At 35.0% G+C, this 26,426-nt stretch overlaps 1 non-coding gene and 1 pseudogene across 1 annotated transcript; both read right to left on the bottom strand.

The window, feature by feature from the left end:
• Positions 1–2,099: 2,099 nt before the first annotated feature.
• Positions 2,100–3,063, bottom strand: LOC100778604 (F-box/kelch-repeat protein At1g22040-like; annotated as a pseudogene).
• A 15,627-nt stretch (positions 3,064–18,690) lies between these two features.
• On the bottom strand, positions 18,691–18,770 carry TRNAL-UAG (transfer RNA leucine (anticodon UAG)). Its single transcript has one exon. It is a non-coding gene; the product is annotated as a tRNA-Leu (tRNA).
• Between the last annotated feature and the right edge of the window lie 7,656 nt (positions 18,771–26,426).

Raw genomic sequence — 26,426 nt, 5'->3', positions numbered from 1 at the left:
AGGCTTTAAAATACAAAGACGATTTTATCCTCAAACCCGTCTTTGTATCATTAATGATTTAAGGGTGCAGACACGTCATCATTTTCGTCATTGGGATACAAAGACCCGTCTTTATATCGTTGGTGGTTTCACGTGGAGGCCACGTGATTTGAGCCTTTGAAATACAAAGATGGTCTTATACTCAGACCCGTCTTTGTATGTTTGCTGGGCACACGTAGCGGAGTTCCACTTTATTGCCATACAAAGACGGTCTTGACTAAGACCTGTCTTTGTATCCTAAATGGTTTCATGTTGCGGGCACGTGCTTTTTCCTTTCTAACATTGTCGTGCGCTAGTAAGGTTGATTACCACAGAACTCACAACTACGTGCCCTACCTACAGAGGAACTCCGTGCCCTAGAGCATCGTCTCTGACAAAGAGCTCCGCGTTGCTTCTTCTTCCGTTTGCAGTCGCCACCGACAAAGTTCAGGCCGCATTTAGGTAATGTTTGTATATAGCTTCATTTGCATTGCTTATATTCCTTCATTCATTAATTCTGCTTTGTTCTCATCTCAGGTTGTTAGTTCTTGTTGGTGGTCTACTACGTCTCGGCCACACATTGTTGTGAAGCTGCACCCCATTAAAGGTAACGTCTATAACATTGTAGTTTTTTATGACTTTGTGCACAGTTCAAAGGTTGATGTTGTTGTCTTCTATTATTGTGCTTGTTACTTTGGTTATTGTTCGACAATCTGATATTGGGACCTAGGTCTAGTTTCAAGACTTAGTTGATGATATTTGAATATTGTTCGACAATATGTAACCTGTTGTACCCAGGTCTTGTAAAGCTAGATATTTCCTTAGGGGTTGCCTTCATACGGGGCTGATTTAGTAAAAAAAAGTTGTTACAGCTAGTGTCAATCTCACTGCATTGTTTGATGAAACCATAATGAGTTTGGTTAGCCTTTGGATCCTACTCATAAGACCAGCCTTGGCTTCCTCTTCTTCTTCCAATGTTGATTGCATTTTCAGTTGACCTTCTTCTAACTACTCTTATATTATATAATACAGAAGCAAATATGGTTACACAATCACAGAAAGCATGTGTAACAACTAACAACAACAATCTTCAAATGAATATAAGAGAAGGCTAAAAACCTTTTGCTTTAAGGTCAAAATTTCCTCATGATTGAGACCAACTAGCATCCCCTTCCTTAGTTGATCAAGTTCTAGTTTGAGGACTGAAATTTGTTTCTGGTATTTCTTAATTAGAGATTTGTCATGAATAATCTGTTAACAAATAATTTCACAGTGAAACAATGGCATGGGCTTCAGGTATAAGGTTCCACTATTTCAGTTAGTAAATTGATCTCTAAACTTGAGTATACGGGTAAATAAGACAAACTTCTAGGGTATTTTTGGGAGTCTGGTTTTGCACAAAAAGAAAAGGTAGAGCAAAAATTAGCATTCTAAATAGGCTGTAAAAGATGCTCAAAAGTCATGGACTGGATCATCAGTTTTGTTATTCCCAAAATCATGTCAATAGCTAATAATTTGGGCAACAATTAGCATGTCGGCTTGTAATTAAATACTATATGAGAATTTTCTAGCAGTAGAACACAAATTTCTGGGTTGCTATTTTCGGATTTTGACAATTATTAATAACAAAAGGTTGAGAGGGAGAGATATCTATTCATTTTAGAGGGTTGGGCCTTTTGGGCATTGGGAGGTGCAGACCCTCCAAGTTCTGCAATTAGGCTCTGTATTCAGGGGGAAAGTCCTTTATTTTTTTCAAAGATACCAGGTGTTTGTGTCAGCTGGTATGAGAACCCCAATGTTGAAGTTGTGGGTATTAAAACTTGAGCTAATTCTAGAACTCTTAAGCAAAACAAGGCTGAATGTGGCTGATTAATGTGTAGTATTAATTTGAGGCCACAGGAATAACCAAGGAAGAAAATATATAGCTGATTGGAAAGGCTATGTGAGGACATGTGCATTTATTTGGTGGTTTGGGTGGAAAGGGGACCATCCAAGTGCAACATGGTGGCAATTCTCAAAGAGTTCCAGCTGAGACTTGATCTAGATCTACTAGTGTGGGTCCAAGATGAGAAGCAACAATCTTAGGTACTGGAAAATACCAGAGATGGTCTAGAAATTAAAAACCAGGCTGGGGGAGAAGCAACAACCTTCCAAAATTCTCCCTGTGTTTCTGCAGAAGATTCAGCATCTTCACTGAATGAGTTATCTGGTGATGACAATATTCATTGAGAGAAAGCTGACTCAACATGTTCATTTTGCATGTCATCCTGCAACACCATAATGTTGTGATTAGCATCTTTAGTTATTACATGAAGTTTTTCAAGTAATCTAGTGAAGAGATAAGTAGATTCCAATTCGGTGAAATCATGAATAGGAACATCTCCTGCTGCAACTTTCCAAGTATCACCTTCATAATCACATACCTTGATCTTTGCACTGTCAACAGAATTTGAAGGATCAAGTGCATATAGATCATCATCGACCGTAACACTCGATTTCGTTCCAGCTTGCCTTGCAGGCCAGCCTTCACCCATATCAATTGGCATTTCAAGCCATGAATTTAAATTTGGATCATAAACTTCACCCCCAACATCAACAAAAAATGGCCAGCAATACAAACTTTGAGGAACGAATAACCTTCCTTTGTATGAAGCCAGCAATAGGCTTCAGTAAGTCAGCCAAAACAACAGTTGGCAACACTTGAGCTCTTGCAAAATGCATGCTAGGTAACAGGGACCACATGCATGTATGAGGGTCATATACTTCTGCAGATTGCAGAGGGATTAGTCCACCACGACCCCTAGTAACCCCTCCAACAACATAAAGCTTATTATTTAATATACCTGTCTTGCAATAGGCTCTGCCAACTGACATTGGACTAGCCTCAGCCCAAGAGTTTTTAATGGGATCATACTGCCAAACATATTTAATTGTTGAAGATCTTGAAAATCCTTCTAATGCATAGATGCAACCATCAACAACTCCTATGGAGCAACCACAAAATGGCATCTAGTCCAAGGCATCTCTCCTCCCAAGCCAGCTCATTATGACAATTGTAATAAACTGGCAGGTTCTACCAATGCTAGCAATGCTACGTTATTTTCTCCCTCCAAACACTTTCCCACTGCTGTCATGACGATAATGTTTAAATTAAGTTCAACTGAAAATATATTGAGCTTCATAAAGAGTTAATTTAACGTGCGCTAGAATTGGCAATGTAGATGACAGTAGGTCAATGACATTCACATAAGCTTGTGTTTATCCCCTTCAAAACTACCTTAGCAGGCTATTACTAGCTACTGTGCTTTGGAGTCATCTATATATGTATGCTTGGTATCTGGATTTTTGCCCGCCTAGCTTTAAGAAAAACCTGAACATCAACTGGGCAGAAAATTTAAAATAGTCCTATAGGAAAACACTGATGTCATAGCAGCAAATAAAACAGATGTCCAATACATGCTTATCATTTGCTATTATAATTTGAACCTTGATATTGTTTAACCTTTTGTGCATTTGTTAAAAATATTGGTTCTGTTTTGATTCGTTGTAGGAAATTGTTTTGCAAAGAAGGAATTTTAGGCGGTTTTCTGGTAATAAGCTGGTGCTCTACTCCCTCCCATCATCGCAGTTCTAGGATTCTTACACGTATCTTTCCAGGTATGTATGTCATACTTATGTTCATAAGCTAATTATATTGTTATACCATTATCTAAGTTGTGGATTAGTAATTTGTAATGCATGCTGAGAGACCCTTAGTTTCCCGTTCAAGATTCAAAAAAGGGATTAATACGGACAATTTGGATTAATCACTTTATTGGATCTTGAACTGTTCGTTTGGACAGTTTGGGAGCATCTATATTTTTTACTTCATTCACAGTTACATGTTATGTATGTCTTGGTATATTTGATTAAGTTTCGGTTGACTGCATATGGCTTTGTTCTCCGGGTGCATACTTAAACATGGTCAACTCACATGACCTGTTTCATTTTGTGCACTTGGAGACCAATGCAAAATGTTGCCAAAATTTAATCAAATTTACCATATCGTACTTAACTTGTACATAAAAATGAGTAAAAAAAATAAAGTGTTCCTGAATGGGATAGGACCACACCTTTGAATGACAAAAAAAAAGAGATTGGCATGCATTAAGTATGACGTAGGTAGTATTACAGAACATCGACCATGGATCGAAGTTGGATTACAGCACCTCGCATAAACAAAGCGTATGAAAACAGGGTTGAAGAGTTTTTGGCATTTGCCCAAGTAAATGCACCAGCTATAGATGCAAAGTATTTATGCCCTTGTGTTAAATGTGTCAACGGGAGGCGGCAGTCCTTGAATGACATTAGATCGCATCTGATATGTGATGGGTTTAGCCCGACTTACACAAAATGGATATGGCATGGTGAATTGCATGGTCATACAACAACATCTCAACCTGAGCCGATTCAGGTAGAAAGCGGAGATCGAATGGAAGACATGATACATGATCTTGGGCAAGAGGGCTTTCAGGATTTTCATGCACATATTTATGATGATCTTCAAACAGATGCGCAGACGCCATTGTATGTTGGATGCAAAAGCTTCAGTAGGTTATCAACTGTGTTAGCTTTGGTTAACTTGAAGGCTAGATTTGGGTGGAGTGACAAAAGCTTCACTGAGTTGGTTTTGTTGTTGAAAAATATGCTTCCTGAAGATAACACCTTACCCAAGAGTCACTACGAAGCAAAGAAGATATTATGTCCCATTGGCATGGAGTACCAAAGAATCCATGCATGTCCGAATGACTGCATTCTGTACCGAAATGAGTTAGCTGACATGCAATTCTGCCCCACGTGCGGAGTTTCGCGATACAAGGCCAACGATGGGGAAGGCAGTGAAGGTTCGGGCACAAGCAGTACTCATCCAGCAAAGGTTTGTTGGTATTTGCCAATAATACCTAGGTTGAAGTGATTTTTTGCCAGTGTGCAAGATTCAAAAAACTTAAGGAGGCATGTAGATGAAAGAAGAATGGATGGGCTGATCAGACATCCCGCTGATTGTACACAATGGAAGACATTTGATTCCTTGTATCCAACTTTTGCTCAGGAGCCTAGAAACCCTAAGGTTTGCGCTAGCTTCAAATGGAATGAATCCTTTTGGTAACTTGACCACCAATCATAGTTCGTGGCTCGTATTATTAATGATTTACAACCTTTCTCCGTGGTTGTGCATGAAGCGAAAATACATGTTATTGTCCATGATGATAGCCGATCCAAAACAACCTCGAAATAATATTGACATCTATTTGGCTCCTTTAATTGAAGACCTAAGAAAATTGTGGGTAGACGGGGTTGAAGTCTATGATGCAAATGAAAAACATTCATTCAACCTACGTGCTATGGTCTTTTGTACTGTTAACGATTTTCCCGCTTATGGTAATTTGAGCGGATATAGTGTCAAAGGACACCACGCATATCCTATTTGTGAAAAAAATACTTGTTACGTCCAACTAACCCATGGGAAGAAGACAGTCTATACAAGGCGCAAAAGATTTTTAAGTCGTAATCACCCATATAGGCGTTTGAAAAAGGCATTTAATGGAGATAATGAGATTGAAAGTGCACCTGAACCATTACGTGGACATTATGTTTATCATCGAGTTAGAGACATAGTAACTACCTTTGGTAAGACACAAAAAAAAGACTTGTTTGCGAAGAACATATGGAAAAAAAAGTTGATATTCTTTGATCTCCCATATTGGTGCAATCTAGATGTTCGACATTGTTTGGACGTTATGCATGTGGAGAAAAATGTGTGTGATAGTTTGATTGGCACCCTTCTTAACATTAAGGACAAGACAAAAGATGGTGTAAAATCTCGTCTGGATTTGGTCGAGTTGAGTATACGAGAGCAACTACATCCAATTTTACATGGTACTCGAACATATTTGCCCCCAGCATGTTACACAATGTCAACGGTTGAGAAAAAAAGTTTTTGTCATTGTCTAGTAAATGTGAAAGTTCCTTAAGGATACTCTTCAAATATCAAGAGTCTTGTGTCAATTAAGGAATTGAAATTGATTGGCCTGAAATCCCATGACTGCCACGTACTAATGTAACAACTGTTACCAGTGGCCATTCGTGGAATCTTGCCTGAAAAAGTTCATACTGCCATCACTCGGTTGTGTTTTTTCTTTAATGTTATCTGCAGCAAGGTTATTGACCCATCACAATTGGATAACCTAGAGAATGAAGCCGTCATAATCATTTGTCAATTGGAGATGTATTTTCCCCCCGCATTCTTTGACATAATGATTCACTTAATTGTTCATCTAGTTCGCGAGATACGATTGTGTGGCCTGATTTATTTACGATGGATGTATCTGGTTGAGAGGTTCATGAAGGTGCTAAAAGGATATACAAAGAATCAATATTGTCCAGAAGCAACCATTGTTGAAAGATATGTTGTTGAAGAAGCAATAGAGTTTTGCTTAGATTATATAAGTAACGCACAGCCGGTCGTGGTTCCGCAAAGTCGTCATCAGACCACGACTCAAGGTAGGGGAACTCGAGGATTTAATGTTGTAACCATGGATTGACAACATCTGTCCCAAGCTCATTTATATGTCCTAAACAACACAGCAGAGGTTATGTCGTACATATATTCTCACAAAGAACATTTGGTTGAAAGAACCTAAAAATGAACAAGATGAGGTTGTTGCAGGAACACAATAGAACTTTCGTTAAGTGGTTCAAGCACTCCATTTTTGTTGATGACACTGTTTCTAATACGCTACGATTGTTAGCTATTGGGCCAAATATGAATGTGCCCATGTGGCAGGGATATGAAATCAATGACTATGCTTTCTATACAAAATCATAGGATGCAAGAAGTACCGTGCATAATAGTGGGGTTAGTGTTGACGGTGAGTCAGATCACTTTACTAGTGTTTGTGATAACAATCTGATTAACGCATCAATGTTGTACTATGGAGTGATTGAAGATATTTGGGAGCTTGATTACAATCAATTTAGAGTTCCTATGTTCAATTGTCGATGGGTTAATGCAAATAGCGGGGTACGCAAAGACAAGATGGGGTTTACTTTAGTTGACCTCGAAAAGGGTGGTTACAATGACGACCCATTCATTATGGCAGTGCAAGCTAGACAAGTTTTTTATGTCCAAGATCCGTGTGACCCGAAATGGTTAATGGTTGTACAAGGCATAAATTTGAAATCACCGAGTATAGTGATGGTGAAACATTTGCTGTCACTGGCATGCCACCTATCACTACACAAATACTCGTGATCTCGGCCACCGATGAAGATGATGTTGAACATGCAACTAGACATGATTATCATGAAGGGTTATGGGAGAATAACGAAGTTACCTGCTTCGAATTTTTCTGGTAATGCATCACTCTAAATGCATGATAGTAATAAATTTATGTTTTTTGAATATGATAAAATTGTCATTTAACATTATTAAATGTCTGTGTGGATTACTAAATGTCATATACTGAGTGTAACCAACATTTATGTTACTCTTATTGATTGTTGTGCTCAATTTTGGTTGTTTTAGTTGTGTGCACAGAATGACGACACCCCCACTGTCACCTACACAGGTCGAGATCCCTTTCGATGGCACGTCTAGGAAAACTAGACAATCCACTCAGCTCAGAAGGTTGACTACAAGAAGCTTGGATCAGCCAAGACCAACAGTTAACGTCAGTCTAGCCACTAGAGAGGATCAGGACCTCATAAAGATAAGTTTCATAGTTATCTTAGAGTTGTGGTAGGAGACAAGATTCCAATTTTGCACTCTAGCTGGAATAATGTACTAGAAACTCTAAAGAACATGATATGGGGTGACATTTTGGTAAGTCCGTTTTCTTGGGCATATAATATTTGTTACAAACATTGATATGTTACATCATGTTATTTTTACACAAATGTTTTGTAGGCGAAATTCGACATCCCCGAGGGTGATAATGTAAAAAAAAAGGTCATGTCAACGGTGGCAACGTGATGGAGGCAATTTAAGTCCTCGCTGACAACAAAATATGTCTATGGTAATAGTGAAGGGCAACCAAAAGATGATCCTTCGGTTAAATATGGCATTGATGCAAAAGATTGGGTTGAATTTGAAAAAACCCGACAAACCCCTAGTTGGCAAGTTTATTTCACTACTTATATTGTTGTATAAACATCCTCTTAAATTGTTTTGAACAAATGATTTTGTTAATCATTGACAATTGCTCATTTTTTTTCAAAGGGGATACGAAAAAAGGCACAAGAGATTCAAAAATACAATGACTCTCCGCACTTGTTGTCAAGGGGAGGGTATGAGCTGCTAGAAAAAAAAAATTAATGGATGAAAAAAGAAAGTTACCAGAAGAACAAGCACAATTCACTGAGGACCCTTCATTGTACCTCCCACCATCCCCAATTTCTAGACACACCAAGTGGAAGATGGCCCGCACAAAGCAATATGGGCAGATGCCGTCTACAGCCGCCAAAGAAATAGCTGACAAAATTGTAAGCAACTAACTTAGTGATGTAATTTGTGACAATTAAATAATTATTTCCAATAACAAGTTCCTTTGTACCTTTTTCACTTTTTTGTGTTTTTTCAACAGGACTCTTTGGAAGAGTAGAGCACACAGGGCAGCTTTGTGCCTTCAGGACGTGATGATATTTTGAACACAGCTATTGGAAAACCAGAGCATCCAGGTTGTGTACGTGTGGCTGGGACAGGTGTCACAATTAGCCAGTACTTTGGTCCAACATTACGTTACTCTACAACTTCGTCTAACTCGATCACTCTAGAACAGTTGGCTGAAATCATTGATAACTTACAGCAAGAATGGTGAAGATAGGTAGAAGAAGAAAACATAAAAAGAGATGAGGCGTGGTTGAGGAGGGTAGAAGAGGAAAAACAACGCACTATGGACACAATTAAAGGAGAACTAAAACAAGCAATAAAGTTGGAGTTATTACAAATTGCATCACAACAGTCACCCCCACTTCAAGCACATGATATACAACTATTAGCAGCAAGGGTAAGCACCAAGGGGAGTTGTGCAGCACCGGAGACAAATGCAATAGGTAAAACAACCTCTGATATGCATGGTGATAGCATCGAGCTGCATGTAATTGCCGATAAGTCTACCAAATTATTGGCATTGGGCAAACAATTCGACAATTTTGGCACCATCCACAATGTGGCTTATGCTGATGATGTGGTTCAGGTCAGTGTTGTCAAAGTTTTAGAAGGTGATGCCCAGGTCCCATTCCCAACATCAGAAATAAAGTTTGTTGGAGAAGTTGTTGGGAGTTTTGTGGAATGACCGACATATTTGGTGAGACCTGTATTGGATAAGGTAATTATGATAGTCATGGATAATATTATTATTGAGTTTGTAAAATTGTTACTTACGTACCAATTGTTTGTGTTTTGTTATCCCTGTAGGATCCAGAGAAGCTCGTGAGCTCACCTTTGAAGGCTGCTGAGGAGGACAACGCATTGGTGCCAGTTGATCCATTTGGAGAGTTGGTGAAGAACTTGTTTGAAATTTACCAAAAGTCGATTGAGTTGCCATGGGATGGCACTAAATTTGGGATCCATAATGTCAAAGATGGCTTTTTCGTCACACACGCTGATGTCACTGAGATAATTTTAGGTGACAAGTGTTTGAACATCTCCATTCTACAATTGTGGCTTATGTAAGTAAAATATGTTTATTAGGTCAAACATATGTACACTGCACCAGTAAGTTAGTTAAAATAACCCACTAACTACTTTTATGTCGAATGTTTGAAACAGGTTTATGCATGATTGGGCTGCAAACATAGATTATGGAGCACTATATGGTTTCGCTGAACCTCAATGTATCCACAATGCAAAGACTAGACGTGAAGATTGTGAAAATTACATTGGAAGATGGATAAAGGAATCACAAAAACAACTTTACATAGCATCATATTTAAATGAGTAAGTTGACTTAATGTTGTTGAACTACAGTTAGCTCAAACATATTAGCTTAATGAAGTTCCTTTATGTCTTCAGGGCCCATTGGCAACTTCTTGTTCTGTGCCCAGCTGAGAATACAGTGGTTTGGTTTTGTTCTTTGCAAAAGAAGCCTGATGCTGCCATCAAGGCTGTAGTCAACAGGTTAGTGTTGCCTCTGCCATATTAACTCACCTAATGCAATGGTACATCACACCAACAATGATTATTTCTAATGGCATTTGAATTTAAAATAGTGCAATGAAACTAGTAACCAAAAGTGCAGAGGGAAAGCCACCCCAACCTGTGCCTCAGTGGATTAAAGCAAAGGTACGTCGTTATAATAAAATAACATATCGATATATATATATCTTTCTATGATTTGTGGTTGTATGAAATAACAACCTTATGTGGACGTCTTCCCTGTAGAGTCATGTTCAAACGGGAAATTACGAGTGTGGATACTATGTAATGCACTGGATATGGTGCATCGTAAGTGCCGGATTGAAGGATGAATGGATTCGCGTAAGTTTATTATTATTCATTTACTTGTTAATGTCATTAGACTTCACTAATTGACTTGTTTGTATGTCAATTACTAATTTGATATTTACAAATGTGCAATGGTTTTCTGATGGAACAACGCTAACAACAGAGAACATGACAACACTGCAGCATAAATGGGCGGGATATTTTCTCCAAATGAAGAACTCAGAACTTAGAAAAATTTAGCTAACTTAGGAACATTTTTCTTTGAAGGAAAAAACTTTTTTTTTACTCATTATGACATTTTCGTCATTCATAGCTATTTTATGATTAAAGTTGAGTTCATGGAACCAATTTTCAAGAGTTCCCTATGTTATGGGCGTGTATATCTTTGAACAATACATTACATCATGATTCATTATTTCCATATCCAAATTGATTTATAAGCTACTAAATGGCTCTATGTAAGCTGCATTTGAAATAGAGCAATGTAGCACAGGAGTGAATTAACTATACAAATAACTAACCAATGGATATACAATTGTTGTTGTACTCTACTTGTGCTTTTTACAGATACAATGCATATGGTCACTGCAGGGAACATCATCATGATCAGTACAATTTGTGGTAAGCATGAACACTGTCATTCATTTCTTATCCTGCACTAAAGTTGCAACCTTCATGATCTTGGCCAACTTATTTCAGGTCATTCGTTCATCCTGCTTGCATATGTTTATGGCTCAACGTGTTTGTTGTCCACACCTGTCATTTGGTGTCCTGGTTTCAGCATCTGGAATGCATTTGTGTCCTGGTTTCAACAGCTGGAATGCGTTTCAGAACCTGTGATTTGGTGTCCTGGTTATGAGCATGAATGTTAGCATAACACTGGAATGGAGGCCAGTTCCACCATAATGATAAACACAACGTAAGGAACAGGAATAGGAGGAAGAAGCTTCATAATTTTTCATATATCCAATTGAATTACAGATTCATGTTTAATTATTATGTAACTGTTTTGAGATACAATGTTCCTCTTTATATAGAATTTCTGCCATTAGATACATTGTTCTATCTATTGTTCTGTTTGTATTATTGCTTGATCCACTAGCAAGTTGTAATGATTCTTTTGGCATATTGGCTTAGAGGAAAGGACAAAACAAAAATAAAATCAGCTTCGTACTTGTTGCATTGCGACGTTGCTGAGCACCACTCATGCCAGCTCATTTTTCCAGAAAATCCTTTAGGTACGCTGAATGGTAATTTCTTCATTTGTTCTTGTTTCTTCTTTACTGGTCCATGTTTTTGGCTTTCATTCTGCTTCTTGAATTGCTTTTGAATTTGGGTCTGTTCCTGCTTTTTGTTGCTCTACACATTTGATTATGCGTGGTTCTTGTTCTGCATTGTTTTGTGTTGTGCCATTAGTTGTAACCATGGATCCTCACTTTCTTTCCAAGTGATATGCTTAGTTTGACAATACTGAATAGACCAATTGCAATTACAACAGGTCTAATTTCCCAGTGATGCCCACTGATGATCCTCTACATGTTGGTACTTCAAATATCATCGGAGGACATGTCTTCAACTCAACCACTTCAACCTCGGAGGAATCGGCCAACCAGGTGCTTGGTTCCTTGCCGAAAAGGAGCATTCCTGAGAACTTCACAACCAACCATCCATTTGGTAGAATCCATGAAATGCTACCTGTTTTGTCATTTCTTATACATCAATGCATCTTGAAGCACTACATATGTTTGTCATTTCTTATAGATCAATGCAGGGTAAGAACATTTTCATTTCCTAATAGACTTTGTATTTTTCTTGGTTTAACAATTCACGAATAGGATCTGATGATGTTATTAATTATTAAGTATTATTTTCTATAGAGAAGGATAACCAAATCCTTCTCAATTGTTTCACTACAGATAGCATCCAAAACTCAGAAATGTAACAAAATTCAGATGCGGAACACATGCAAGATTGCACAAGTCATAGAGAGAAGACAGCCAATCCAATAGAGCAAGCAACCAGTCACAGCAAGGAAAGCAAAAAGAGAAGCTAGTCACAGGTAAACAGTATGTGTAGTAATAATTAAATAGTAGTTTCCCCTTATTTGCTGCTATTTCTTTGTAACAGAACAGCTAAAGTGCATCAAACTATGGATCAGTGATGTTCTGTTTTATGAGCATTGATAAGTATTTACTCTACTCCTATTTTGTACGCAGATTTATAGTTTGTTATGAGCACAAATTCTAGTCATAAGGATCCTAGCTTTTGAGGTCTATGTACCTCTAGAAAAGGGGGGAATTAAGGAGAGGAACTTTTCTCATTACATTGCTTGCATTTCATTACAATGTCGATCATATATATAAGCAATGAAATGCAAAATCTGTTATTGCATGTCCTCTACAGGTCCTAAGGTGCACGAAAGGGAAAATAACAGAATGGTATTGGACCATGATTCCTAGCCAGCAACAGAATTACCTTTGACCAATGAGAGGATTCCAGGTCAGCGTTTGTTATTGGCACTGGTCACACATTCCTCCAGGTAGTGTGGTTTGCATATTCTCTCTATTTGGTCCTAAGGTTAGTGGTTGTCTCCCATTACAGTAAAGGTTCCTACCATTAAAAAAATTTCACTAACAAAGTTAAAAAAATTTAATCGCATATATCTTTTGAAAATTAAAATATAAATCATAGGAACTACAAAATTCTCTTATTAAACTTTAGGGACTAAAACATCCATTTATTAACTATATGAACTAAAAAGAATAAATTTAAAAATTATAGAAATCAAATGAGTAATTAAATTTAGTATATATTAAAATGAATGACTTAGTCTCTGATTCTAAAATGGATCTTGATGCAGCGTTAGAAGAAAAGAACATTGGCCAGTGCTCAAATAGATAAGACATTTTCATCCATAATTTATTTTGTATGATGCAATGTTAATCTTAAAAAAGAAAGGAAAAGTTGATTCAGTATTTAACATTCAGTTTTGAAGAGGTTGCGATAATTTTGGTTATTATAACTGCATCCATAAATATCCGAAACGAAATTGGCCAATACAATTGAGGTGCATGTTGATGTTTTAGTTGAAAATGGAAATGAGTCTTCTGAAATTTTGATAGAATTACAAAAAAAAAACTAAGTTACTAAGAATCATGATTCGTATTGAGCACGTATAGTGTAATGCAATCATAACAACAAACAGAACCAAACATAGAAGCGGCTTTTCTGTAGTGAATGAAGCATAAGCATAAGCTTATGACTAACCTTCAATGTCAAAGCCACCTAAAATTTAAATCTACAAGAAAATATCTATTAATTAACATGCATAAACAACAAGGGCACCATCTTGTGCTTGTTGTAGTTCTTATTCGGACTAATAAGAAACCAATGCAAGGTGGTGTCCCATCTTACAGGTAGTCAAAAGCTTGAATTGATCCCTAACCCAAAAGTTGAGTGATGGTGAGTAATGTTAATTATCCTATAATCCTTATAAATTTTTTTTCTAGTATTTATAAAAATATATAAAATAAAAGGAAAATACATTTAATATTTAAACATTTCGAAAGCATAGAACGAAGGTTTAATCAGAAAAAATTTGTAAGATTTAAAATGAGTTTATCCTTTATGCAATTCTTTTAGTTAATGCTCTTATTATTCTTACTAGCTAAGTAGTATTCTTATGCTATATCACTTGATTATAAGATAATGAAAAAATGAAAATATGAAAATATAATGACAAATTAGCTGAAGTGATTATTCATTGTTCTATTCTGATAAGTATACGGGTATAGTATTTAATTAAAGAGAGGACTGATTGTAGGTTTATCACCCTAGACTTGTGGCCATGTTGTAAAATTTTTATATACTTCTTAACAAACTTTGTGAATGCTTGCATATAACTACACATCTAGGTTCTCATGCTCTCAAGTTATGCAATCTTAACATTAACTTTTACTAAATGTATATTTGTTTCCTTTTTTAGGGTGATCTTTATATGTATTCAAGGACAAAGGTGCACTTACTCCTTCAATAGCCATCAACTTTGGCTTGGATATTGCTTTGTATGTTTGGTTTGTCATACAACACAAGCTTGTGACACCTTTTAATTTGCAATTGAATTGGATTGTGTTTATGGCTTTATTTGGTGTTTTGATGATTCAAGCTAGGTATTGGATAAAGCACTTCTGATGCATTAATTGAATGATTGTGCTTTACAACCTAATTAATCGTCTTCAAATTTTGACATTGATGTGTTATTTGCTTGAGCTTTACAACCTACCTAATTGTGCATTGGATTGTCAATGCTTTTGACTGAAGCTTGTGATATTGCTTTGTATGTAGCGTATTTATTATATGTTCCAGATTTTTTGAATGAAAAACCACCATTCTAAACAGTTGTATAAAAAAAATCATCATTCTACGATGATTCTTTCGACGACCGTCGTAGAACGCAACATAGTCTACGACGGTCATGGGGACGAGACCGTCGTAGAATGCAACATAGTCTACGACGGTCATGGGGACGAGATACTCGTAGAATGCAAAGAAGTCTACGACGATCATGGGAACAAGACCGCCGTAGAATGCAGCAAAGTCTAAGACGGGCATCTGGACAAGCCCGTCGTAGAATCCAACGAAGTTGACGACGGTGTTGTCCCCATGACCGTCGTAGACTTCGCTGCATTCTAAGACGGGTGTGTCCAGGTGACCGTCTTAGAAGTTGTTGTTGTCTACGATGGTTACGGACGACCGTCGTTGATATCGTCATTACTTTTGACGATGTCAGAGACGATGACGGTCATTAACCGACGTAGAATGTCGTCCATAACCGACATAGAATGTTGTTTTTGTAGTAGTGTTGGTGCAATGGCCTGTTGAAGAATTAAACCGTCTCAGAGAGAAAGAAGTTAAAATAAGCAACCAAAAGCTTAAGAAGGGACATTATGTTGAAGTTAAGGGGACTACTACAGCTCAGGTCAACTTCCTAATTAATTGGCTATTGTTGAGTTTAATTTTTATGGATTGTTCTTTGATAAAAAAAAATAGACTTAATTAAATAATCAAAAATTATTATTATAAAAACATATCATATATAATAAATTGTAATGGAATTACAATATACAATACATATACTTTTTAATTTTTTTCTTCTTTATAATTTATGCTAAGATAATATGCACATAATATGTATTGCAGGCTGATGTGGAAGTTACCTTCTAACTCTCAAGCTTGGACAAGGCAGAGCCATTTGATTCTAGGTGGGCGAACACACAAGATCTATATGCACAAAAGGGTTCAAAGGTCCAAGGTGGGGTTGGGCCATTTGGGCTTTTGACTTAGGCTTCAGAAAAATTGGAGTTTACTCCAGTTTCTTCAGAATTTTCAAAGCTCCAAATAAGCATGTGGTTCTCATGTGCTCCAATGCAAGAAGGTATTTAGTCGAGTAACTAAAATGGGGGTGAGGGCTTCCATATATATTATTCCAATTGCTTTTTCAAAATTATGTGCATGTTTTCTAATTAACTTTAATTTTACACTTCTCGATAGTTCCTCTTCGAAGAGAGAATCGTACAAGCCATCATTTGCAGGCTTTGTGGATGTGGATTTAGCCAATAATAAAAAGCTCTCTCTCCAGAGTTTGGTATGTGCAAACCTCACCCCCCATTTCATGCTAATTATATAATAATGAGTAAATTATATATATATATATATATATATATATATATATATATATATATATATATATATATATATATATATATATATATATATATTCATATTTTCCCAACTTGTCCTTTTATATGTACTTTTTATATCACTAGATGAGTTAAATTAAAAAATATTTTGAGTACAATTAAATTGCAATTAATAGGTCTAAGTTCCTATTTGACCGAGATTAATTAGATATATATCCTAATCACATTTAACAATTCAAAATTAATTCTTCTAAGAGAATGGCAGATCTTGAGCAAAGATCTTGTGCTCAAGATCTAGTCTTGCAAAGATCTTGCAATAAAGATAATGTTGAGATCTCTGGGGTGGGAGAATGGGTTCTTGTAGAAGAATCTTGAAGATCTTTACACAATGTTAGAAAAAATAAAAAATTACAAACAGAACCAATTAACCAACAACCAACCCCTGGGAACAACAAAAAAACAATGGAAAATTAAAAAGAAAAAACAAGAACGAAGGTCGCGGGAGGAGGAGGTTGCGGGAAGGGGAGGAGGAGGGAGGTCGCGTCTATGGCAGAGGGAAAGGAAGAAGAAGAAGGCCACAACGACGAGGAAGGAGGCCACGGTGGAGGAAGAAGAAAGAAAGAAACAGCATATGAGGAGAGAGGGAGAGGGAGGTAGCGTGAAGTAGAGGGGAGGGAAGGAAGAAGAAGGTGGAGGGCAGGAGAGAAGGAGTAGAAGAAAAAGAAAAAAGGAAGTGCATGTTGAGAGAAGAAAGTGTGCGGTTGGGGTGGGGGAGGAAAAAAAATTAAAAGTGAATTCATGTGAGATTTACAAAAAATTGTTTAAAATCCCAAAATAAAAACTACCAAGAAAAAATGAGACAAATCTTAAGAGATTTTCAATCCTACCTGATACTATGGGGTCCAAAAAAAGAGTTCTAAGATCCCAATTTGGGATCTACCACTAAAGATTCTTTAAGCATAAAGTAAATAGATATTAAAACCATATTTAAATTAACAAAAGATACAAAAAAAAAAAGAGTAGATTTTTCACTTTATTTCAAATTTCATGAGGGTTTAGTGCTATAAAATTAGAAGGAAATGAGTTGAGAAAGTGTGAAATTATAAGAAAATAAAGTGTAATATACCCGATAATTAATACATGTTCGTAAACTCCAAGAGCAACCATACTATATGCTATATGATTAATTTCTTGATGTTTGATTTTAATGGCAGATTGATCACTCAGTAGTGGAGAGTTTTGGAGCCAGAGGGAGAACAAACATCTTGTCTAGGGTTTATCCTACGCTAGCAATAAAGAAAAAAGCTCATTTTTTGTGTTCAATAACGGTAGTGATCGAGTATATCATCGTGGAGAACTTGAAAGCACGTCGAAAGTAAAAAATAGTCAGCTTGAAATTAGTACAAATAAATAAATAAAGTAGAAACAATAATACCTCTTCTCTTGTTTTATACAAAAAGAGGTCTAACTTTTAGCCTTCTGCCCATGGTGTTGTCACCTAGCACGTTAAGCTACTACATTGACATATACTGGTGTTTAAATTTTACGTCAACGAAATTTAAATGTATGAGCAAGTAATTTTAATATATTCTATATATGTGTGTGCAATGCATTCGCATCAAAAAGATTAGTTTTAAGAAATAATTTGAACTTATACTGTTGTAATATAGTTGGAATACGTCAAAACGGTCTCGCATTTCAGGTAAGTTCTTTAATTTGTTAAAAAATGTAATTTAGGAAATATGAAAAACAAAGAATTAACTGATCCAATCACAATAACGGGTTTAATATACCTTGATCCAAAAGCTTAAAATAATTACTCAATACATCAACCAATGTGTCACCATTCACTTAATATCGACCACAATTTACTAAATCTTCTTTGGCCTCAGCTTCAAAACGTATAAAACTTTTCTGCGCCGTGTAGCTTTTATTCAATTCAATTAAAAGTTCTTATAAAATAGATATTAAATTTATAAAAAATATATAAATATAAAAAAAACTAATTAATACTTCACTGCATTATTTTATTTTAATAGATAATATATAAATAAATGTCCGTTTCTAAATAATTCAATAGAATGAATTAATTTTATATTTTACAATACATAATTCAGTAGTGTAACTTCAATTTGACACAAATTGAAGTTTAAGCATATATACAGCACAAGTTGAATCACCAGATAATTTCTGCAGCAAAGTTTGTTACAACACGCTTTATATTATGCACTACACATTTTGAAGACTATGTGCACTACACATTTTGAAGATTAGTCCCATAGTCTATATAGTTTGCTAAAAAAGAATCAAAGTTTATGAAAACATGTTGAAATCCCATTAAGAAATAAAAAATCCTAATTACTATAGTTAAAAAAATCATTCTATGGAATGAAAAACGTGTTGGGCTAGGCCTGTTCCTGCTTAGTCAAACAGTTTTATCCGAATTTCTTTTTCTGACAAAAAAAAAGAACAGATAAAAAAACTGCAAAATGACAGCTGTGGGATTTGAACCCACGCCCTTTCGGACCAGAGCCTAAATCTGGCGCCTTAGACCACTCGGCCAAACTGTCACATGTTCACATCACGCACAAAACATATTAGACCTTTAATTTGTAGTTTGATGAAGTGGTATGTATTTACGTGCACTAATGTGAAAGTCAAATGAAGTGGTGAAAAACTTTAGGTCATGTTTGGTTTAAGAAGAAATGAGAAAAAATTTGAATTTTATATAGAATTTGTATCTTTTTTATTTTATTTTAATTGAAAATTTTATTTTATTTAATTTTTTTTATTTCTATCTTGTAAGTCGAACACAATCTTAGAAGTTTCACATATGATGAAATTTTATAAATGTTATAAATGTTAGAGGAGTCCATGATTCATTAGTTCCATTAGAATTGTATAGTTAAGTGATTGCATTGGCTTGTGAATCCCACCAAGATGGCAATTAACAAGGAAAAACCCTGCTTGTTACTAAGGTTTTAAAAATTATTTGTGATTGCAATTTTGATAGTAATATCAAGATTCTTAGAGTCATTACAATCATATGTTAGAATTAATGTCTTATGTGAGAAGCATGTGACTTATGTAGGGACTAATTAAATAATTAATAATTAAGGACTAAATTGTAATTGGATTAAATAGGAGAAGTTTCTAAAAGTAACTGCTACTTGATGGGAGTAGTGGTTATAAAAGGGGGTTAATACTCACTAACATGAAAAAAAAAATGTTTCATTCCTACAGAAAAGTGTTCTCTCTAATTTATAGTCATCACAAACATAGAGAGGCAGAAATAATAGTCAAGGAAGTGAAATTTTGTTTCTCTCCTCTTCCAAGAAAATCAAAGTACACCAAATAGAATTCTTCCTATGGAGAAAGGTACGCATTATTTATTTATTTATTATTTGTGAGAACCATAGGTTTCATAATCCTGTAGGTTTCCTATAATTGTTAATCTAGGAAATTCTTAAACATTTTGCATGTGGTATCAAAGCATGTGTTATGAAATTTATGATTCTCCAATAATGATTTATTTTCTCCCAATTATGCATGAACCCTAATTATGAAATTTAGGGATTTTATTTTTTCCACTGCAAATATGATATTTTGTAAATAAATAAAAAGGGAGATTGTTGATTTTTTTTCCCAAAAAAGTATAATATTCAAGAAAGAAAGTGGGTAGCGAAAGTCCTTCTACCATGTTCTTTTTCTTTCTTGGAATGAAAAGTAGTGCCGCACCTGCATGTACGTTTCTGAATCCCACTTGCTTATTTTTTTCCGAATATTATTATTAAACGTGATTAAAGGATTGAAAGTTTATGCCCTGCAATTAAATTAACGGGGATGCTTTAAAATTATCGATAGCAACAAATATGTATATGCTATACATTTACTTCAATGTGATTGAATTTCTATTATTTAATTAGTTATAATGTGAATGTATGGTATTTATTTGGCCTGGAATGAAATTAATAAAATGGCTATGAATTGTTAATAGCAATAAGTATGTGCAGGCCATATATTTGGTTGGAATTAAATGTATAATGAATTTTTTAGTCACCAAAGTGGCCAAATTTATAAGGTTATTTAATTCCAAATTAATGATTATTTCAATTACTCATAAAATAATGGATGTTAAATTATATGATTATTGGTTTATGGATAATTGAAATTCATTATTATAAGGCATTTATAGATCACCCTAAGGTTGATTAGTTGTTCTTATAATTAATGAATATAATTGTAGGCAATTTGTGTGTATCATTAGTTTTATTTATATACCCAAAGGAAATAAATACTATTAATTGGTGCATATTTAATTGTCAAATAATGTTAAGAATTTTATTAGCATCATCATGTTTGTATGTTGTGTGTTGGTGTATCACCCAAAGGAGAGTATTAATATACATTGATCGTTATCTGAATGAATCATATGTATGATATGTGTTTTATGTCTCAAAACACTTATGTGAATTTTATTATGCAATACATGCTCCCAATTCACTGAATTCTCATGTATCATCTGTGCCAATTTTGATGGGCTTAACTTCTCTGATTGGAATGATCAAGTCCAATTTCACCTCGATGTTTTGGATCTTGATTTTGCTATGTTGGAAGAGAAGTTTGTTACTGTTACTGATGCTAGTAGCAATGAAGAGAAAGTCTATTATAAAGCTTGGGAAAGATCTAACAGACTCAGCCTAATGTTGATGAAAATGACTGTTGCAGATAGTATTAAGACAACTCTCCATAAATCGAAAGTGCTAAAAAGTTTATGGAATTAGTGGAAGGGTGCTTTCAAACAGATAATAAGTCTTTTGTAGGGACATTAATGAGTACATTGACCACCATGAAGTTTGATGGGTTCACATATTATGCATGAACATGTCATTAAGATGACAAACATTACAGTAAGACTTAAGACCTTGGGAATGGTTGTGAATGAGAACTTCCTTGTTCAGTTTATTCTAAACTCATTACCATCTGAGTATGGCTCGTTCCAAATAAGCTATAATACCATGAAAGATAAATAGAATGTGCATGAATTGCATAATATGTTAATTCAGGAAGAAATGAGGCTTAAGAATCAAGGAAGTCACTCAGTTCATTATGTAAGCCACCAAGAGAATCACGGAGCTGAAAAGAAATTTATGAAGAAGCATGATAAAGGAAAATGGGCATTAAAGATCAATGATGACTCTTTGCAAATCTAGAATAAGGTATCAAAGGGCAATAGTTGCCAATTTTATGGGAAATCTAGACACTTCCAGAAGGATTGCCTAAAGCGTAATTCTTGGTTTGAAAAGAAATGTAAGCTTAATGCTCTTGTATATTTTGAATCAAACTTAACTGAAGTTCCCCATAATATATGGTGGATTTATTCTGGATGTACGACTCATGTTTCTAACACTATGCAGGGGTTCCTTACAATCCAAACCATAAGCCCAAATGAGAAGTTCATCTTCATGGGAAATAGAGTGAAAGATCCAGTGGAAGAAGTCGAGACTTATTGTTTAAAACTCGACACTGGACATTATTTAGATTTACTGGAAACTCTTTATGTAGCTAGTTTATCTAGGAATTTAGTTTTATTATCTAAACTTGATGTTACTAGATACTCTTCTAATTTTGGTAATGGATGTTTCAATTTATTTAAGCATAATCATCTCATTGGTACAGGTGTTCTTTGTGATGGTTTATTGATAACTGCTAAATAATTGTATTTTGATAATAGAAAATAAGGCAAAATTGTCTTTAAAAAAAATTATTTAGCAGTTATTTGCGCTTAAATATTAAAGAATTGATGTTTTGTTGAATTTTGGCTGTAGATATAAAAATTGGAGGTGTAACAAGCAAAAAAGCCAGAAAAATTGAAGAAACGAAGAAAATCTGAAGTAGGCCTAGCCCAATACGTGCGCTTAGCGCGCGTCACGCGCTAAGCGCGCCTACGAAGGCCCAAAGCCCACTTCAGTAGCTATAAATAGAGAGCCAGTCCAAGGAAAACAGAAGACACCACCACAGAACCCCCTCTCCTAGGGGTTTCATTTACTCTCTTTTTTTCTTTCACCCCCTTCTCATTGTAAAGCCCTCATGACCTTGAGTGGCCAATCCCCTAGCTAGGGCCTGGCAGGCCTAAAAAGCCAATGATATATGGAGCATTTCAAGAGTTATCAATAAAAAGATGATTTCCCTCCAGGTTCTTTTATTTACCGTTCTTTCTTATTTATCCTGTATCTCGGTCCTTATTTTCTGTTAGTCTTTAGTCCACTCGGGAGAGGGTAAAGCCTAATCAGGGGTAAGGAATGAATACTTGAATTTGTTTTAAGGGTTAGTCCACTCGGGGGAGGGTAACGCTTAATAGAACAATAAAAGGAAGAAATAATCGGGTTATCATTTAGAGGGTTACCTTCCAGGTTCTTTTATCTTCTTTTCTTTCTTATTTATCCTATATCTCAGTCCTTATTTTCTGTTAGTCTTTAGTCCACTCGGGAGAGAGTGAAGCCTAATTAGGGGTAAGGAATGAATACTTGAATCTGTTTTAAGGGTTAGTCCACTCGAGAGAGGGTAACTCTTAATAGAACAATAAAAGAAAGAAATCATAGGGTTAGCATTAACCCAATGTCCATGCTTTAGCAAACATCTAGAATTTAATCTTAATGCATCTTAGTTATTGAGTCTTTGCAAAGGGCATTTGGAAGATAGGTAATTAAGGTAGGCTTGTCATCATGAGGCTTCAGGGGCAGGTAGATGGATAGATGTGGGGCAGAATTAGTTCACTGGTATTGATAACAGACAAATCCTGAATCCATATATTTAGGCTGATTAGACTTGTTAGGTTTTAGCAAATTTATTATATAGATTTTATTCCCTATTTTATTGTTTGAAGTTTCTTTAATTTAGAAGTAGTTATTCCTTATTTTATTGTTTGGGTTTTCTTAGAAGTAGTTATTCTTATCTTTATCATATCTCAATTTAAATATTTTATCTTCTATTTTGATCTTTCAATCTTTTGTCTTTTTTCTTTTAAATCTTTATCTTATCTCCTATATTTTCTTATCTTTATTTTAAATTATTTATCTATTGCTTTTAAATTGGGTTTGCGTTAATCTAAATCTTTTATCTTTTCTTTATCTTATCTATTATCTTTCTTTATCTTTTATTTTAAATTTCTTATCTCTTGCTTGAAAAATTGGATTTGCATTAATCTAAGTACAAACAAAGTCCATGTGGATTCGACACTCGGACTTCCGAGTACTTTACTACTTGTGACAATTTGGTACACTTGCCAACGAGTTAACATTTATATAAATTGAAATTAAATGGTTTGTATGCTGAAACTATTTTAACTCTGTATCATAATGTTGGCACTAAACGTAGTTTAGTGTATGAACGATCTGTTTTATTATGGCATAAACGTTTAGATCACATTTCTAGAGAAAGGATAAAAAGATTAATAAAGAATGAAATTCTTCCTGGTCTAGATTTTACGGATCTAAATATTTGTGTGAATTGTATTAAGGAAAAACAAACAAAATATACAAAGAAATGAGCCACAAGAAGCACTCAGCTCCTTGAAATCATGCATACTAATATTTGTGGACCTTTTGATGTTAATTCTTTCGAAAAAGAAAAATATTTTATCACCTTTATTGATGATTATTCATGTTACGATTATGTCTACTTACTGCATGAGAAATCTTAGGTAGTGGATGCCTTAGAAATTTACTTGAATGAAGTAGAAAGGAAATTAGACAGAAAGATGAACGTTATTAGATCTGATAGAGATGGTGAGTATTACGGAAGATACGATGAAACTGGGCAACACCCAGGTCCATTTGCTAAACTTCTTCATAAACGTGGTATTTGTGCGTAATACGCAATGCCAGGTACACCACAACAAAATGGTATATTAGAAAGGCGCGATAGAACTTTAATGAATATGGTTAGGAGTATGTTAAGAAATTTAACTTTACACGTATCTTTGTGGATGTATGCCTTGGAAACGGTCATGTATTTGTTGAATAAGGTTCCTAGTAAGGTAGTTCCAAAGAAACCTTTTGAACTTTGGACAAATAGGACACCTAGTATAAGGCACCTGCATGTTTGGGGTTGCCAGGCATAAATAAGGATTTATAATCCGCAACAAAGAAAATTGGATGCAAAAACAATCAGTGGATATTTCATTGGTTATCCAGAAAAGTCAAAAGGGGTATATGTTTTATTATCCTAATCATAGTATGAGAATTGTCAAAACTGAAAATGTAAGGTTCATTGAAAATGGTGAAATCAGTGGGAGTAAAGTTTCACAAGATGTGGAAATTAAAGAAGTTAGAGTGCAAGTCCCTCTAGCTTGTGCCTTTAGCAATAAGGTGATTGCTCCTTTAGTTATTGTTCCAAACAATAATGAAGAAGAGCAACACAATAATGAGCTCATGATACATAATGAACCTATTGTGGAAGAACCACAAGAAGTAGCATTAAAGAGGTCTCAAAGACAAAGGAGACAACTATTTCGAAATGACTGGTATACCTACATGAAACAAAAATAGACTTAAGCATTAATGATAATAATCCAGTTTCATTTTCACAAGCTGTAAGTTATGATAATTCTAAGAAGTGGTTAAATGCCATGAAAGAAGATATAAATTCCATGGAACATAATGGTGTTTGGGACCTTGTAGAATTGCCAAAGAGTTGGTTGTAAGTGGGTCTTCAAGACTAAATGTGACTCTCATGGTAACTTTGAACATTACAAGGCTAGATTTGTTGCTAAGGGATTTACTCAAAAAGATGACATTGATTATAAAGAGACGTTTTCACTGGTCTTAAGAAAGAATTCTTTTAGGATTACCATGACATTAGTAGCCCATTATGACTTGGAGCTACATCAGATGGATGTGAAAACTGTCTTTCTTAATGGAGAATTAGAGGATAATGTTTATATGGACCAACCAATGGGGTTTTCATTTGAAGGAAAGGAACACATAGTTTGCAAATTAATGAAATCAATATACAGTCTTAAGCAAGCTTCTCGCCAATGGTATTTGAAGTCTAATGATACCATTGTTTCCTTTGGATTTAAGGAAAATACTGTTAATCAGTGTATATATCTGAAGGTCAGTGGGAGTAAGGTTATTTTTCTAATCCTGTATGTTGATGATATATTGCTTGCAACTAATGATCTTGGTCTTCTTCATGAGACTAAGAAATTTCTCTCTAGCAACTTTGAAGCGAAAGATATGGGTGAGGTAAGTTATGTGATAGGGATAGAATCCATAATAGATCACAAGGATTGTTAGGCTTATCTCAGAAAGCATATATCAATAAAGTACTAGAGAGATTCAGGATGGAAAAGTGTTCAGCATCACCTGTTCTAATTTAGAAAGGAGACAAATTTAGTCTCGCACAATGTCCTAGAAATGATATGGAATGAAAACAAATGGAAGCAATTTTGTATGCATTAGTTGTTGTTGCATCTACCATGAAAGATGAATTTATAGCATGTTTTGAGGTTACAATTCAGGCTAATTGGTTACAAAATTGAAGTATTTGTCGTGAAGGAAGAAGTTCAGAAACAAAGAATGTCAATAAAACATATTAGCACAAACCTTATGAAAGTTGACCCTTTGAGTAAAGGATTACCGCCCAAGACATTTATAAAACATGTTGAAAGTATGGGCATTATTGCTACTGATGATCATTAAGTGTAATTTATCTTATGTATTTCAATGACACTAAGCTCAATTATGATATGTTTCTGATTACTTGTTCTCTATGTTTGCATGCATGTTTGTGTTAGAGTAATGTTAATAGGTTTTGTCTTGAATAAAGACATTAAGTTGGACCAATTATGTGCTCCTAACTAATGATCATATAAGGAGAAGACTAATTTGTAATACATGGAAGTATATCGATTAAGTGATGTACAACCGCCATGACTTGAATTGGTTTCTATTCTTAATCATGAAATTATGACGTGTCCAATGTATAGAACAGTTTAGTCATTTTTTTAATGTGCATTATGTTAGTTTAATATATTTATTTATTTAATCCATAATGTTTAGTAATGTCACATGGACCAAGTGAGAGAATATTAGAATTAATATCTCATGTAAGAAGCATATGACTTATGTAAGGACTAATAAATAAATAATTAATAATTAAGGACTAAATTGTAATTGGATTAAATGGAAGAAATTTCTAAAAGTAATTTCTACTTGATGAGA

Source organism: Glycine max, chromosome 2, assembly GCF_000004515.6.
Source record: "Glycine max cultivar Williams 82 chromosome 2, Glycine_max_v4.0, whole genome shotgun sequence".
NCBI lineage: Eukaryota > Viridiplantae > Streptophyta > Magnoliopsida > Fabales > Fabaceae > Glycine > Glycine max.
This window is presented reverse-complemented; position numbering and strand designations above follow the sequence as displayed.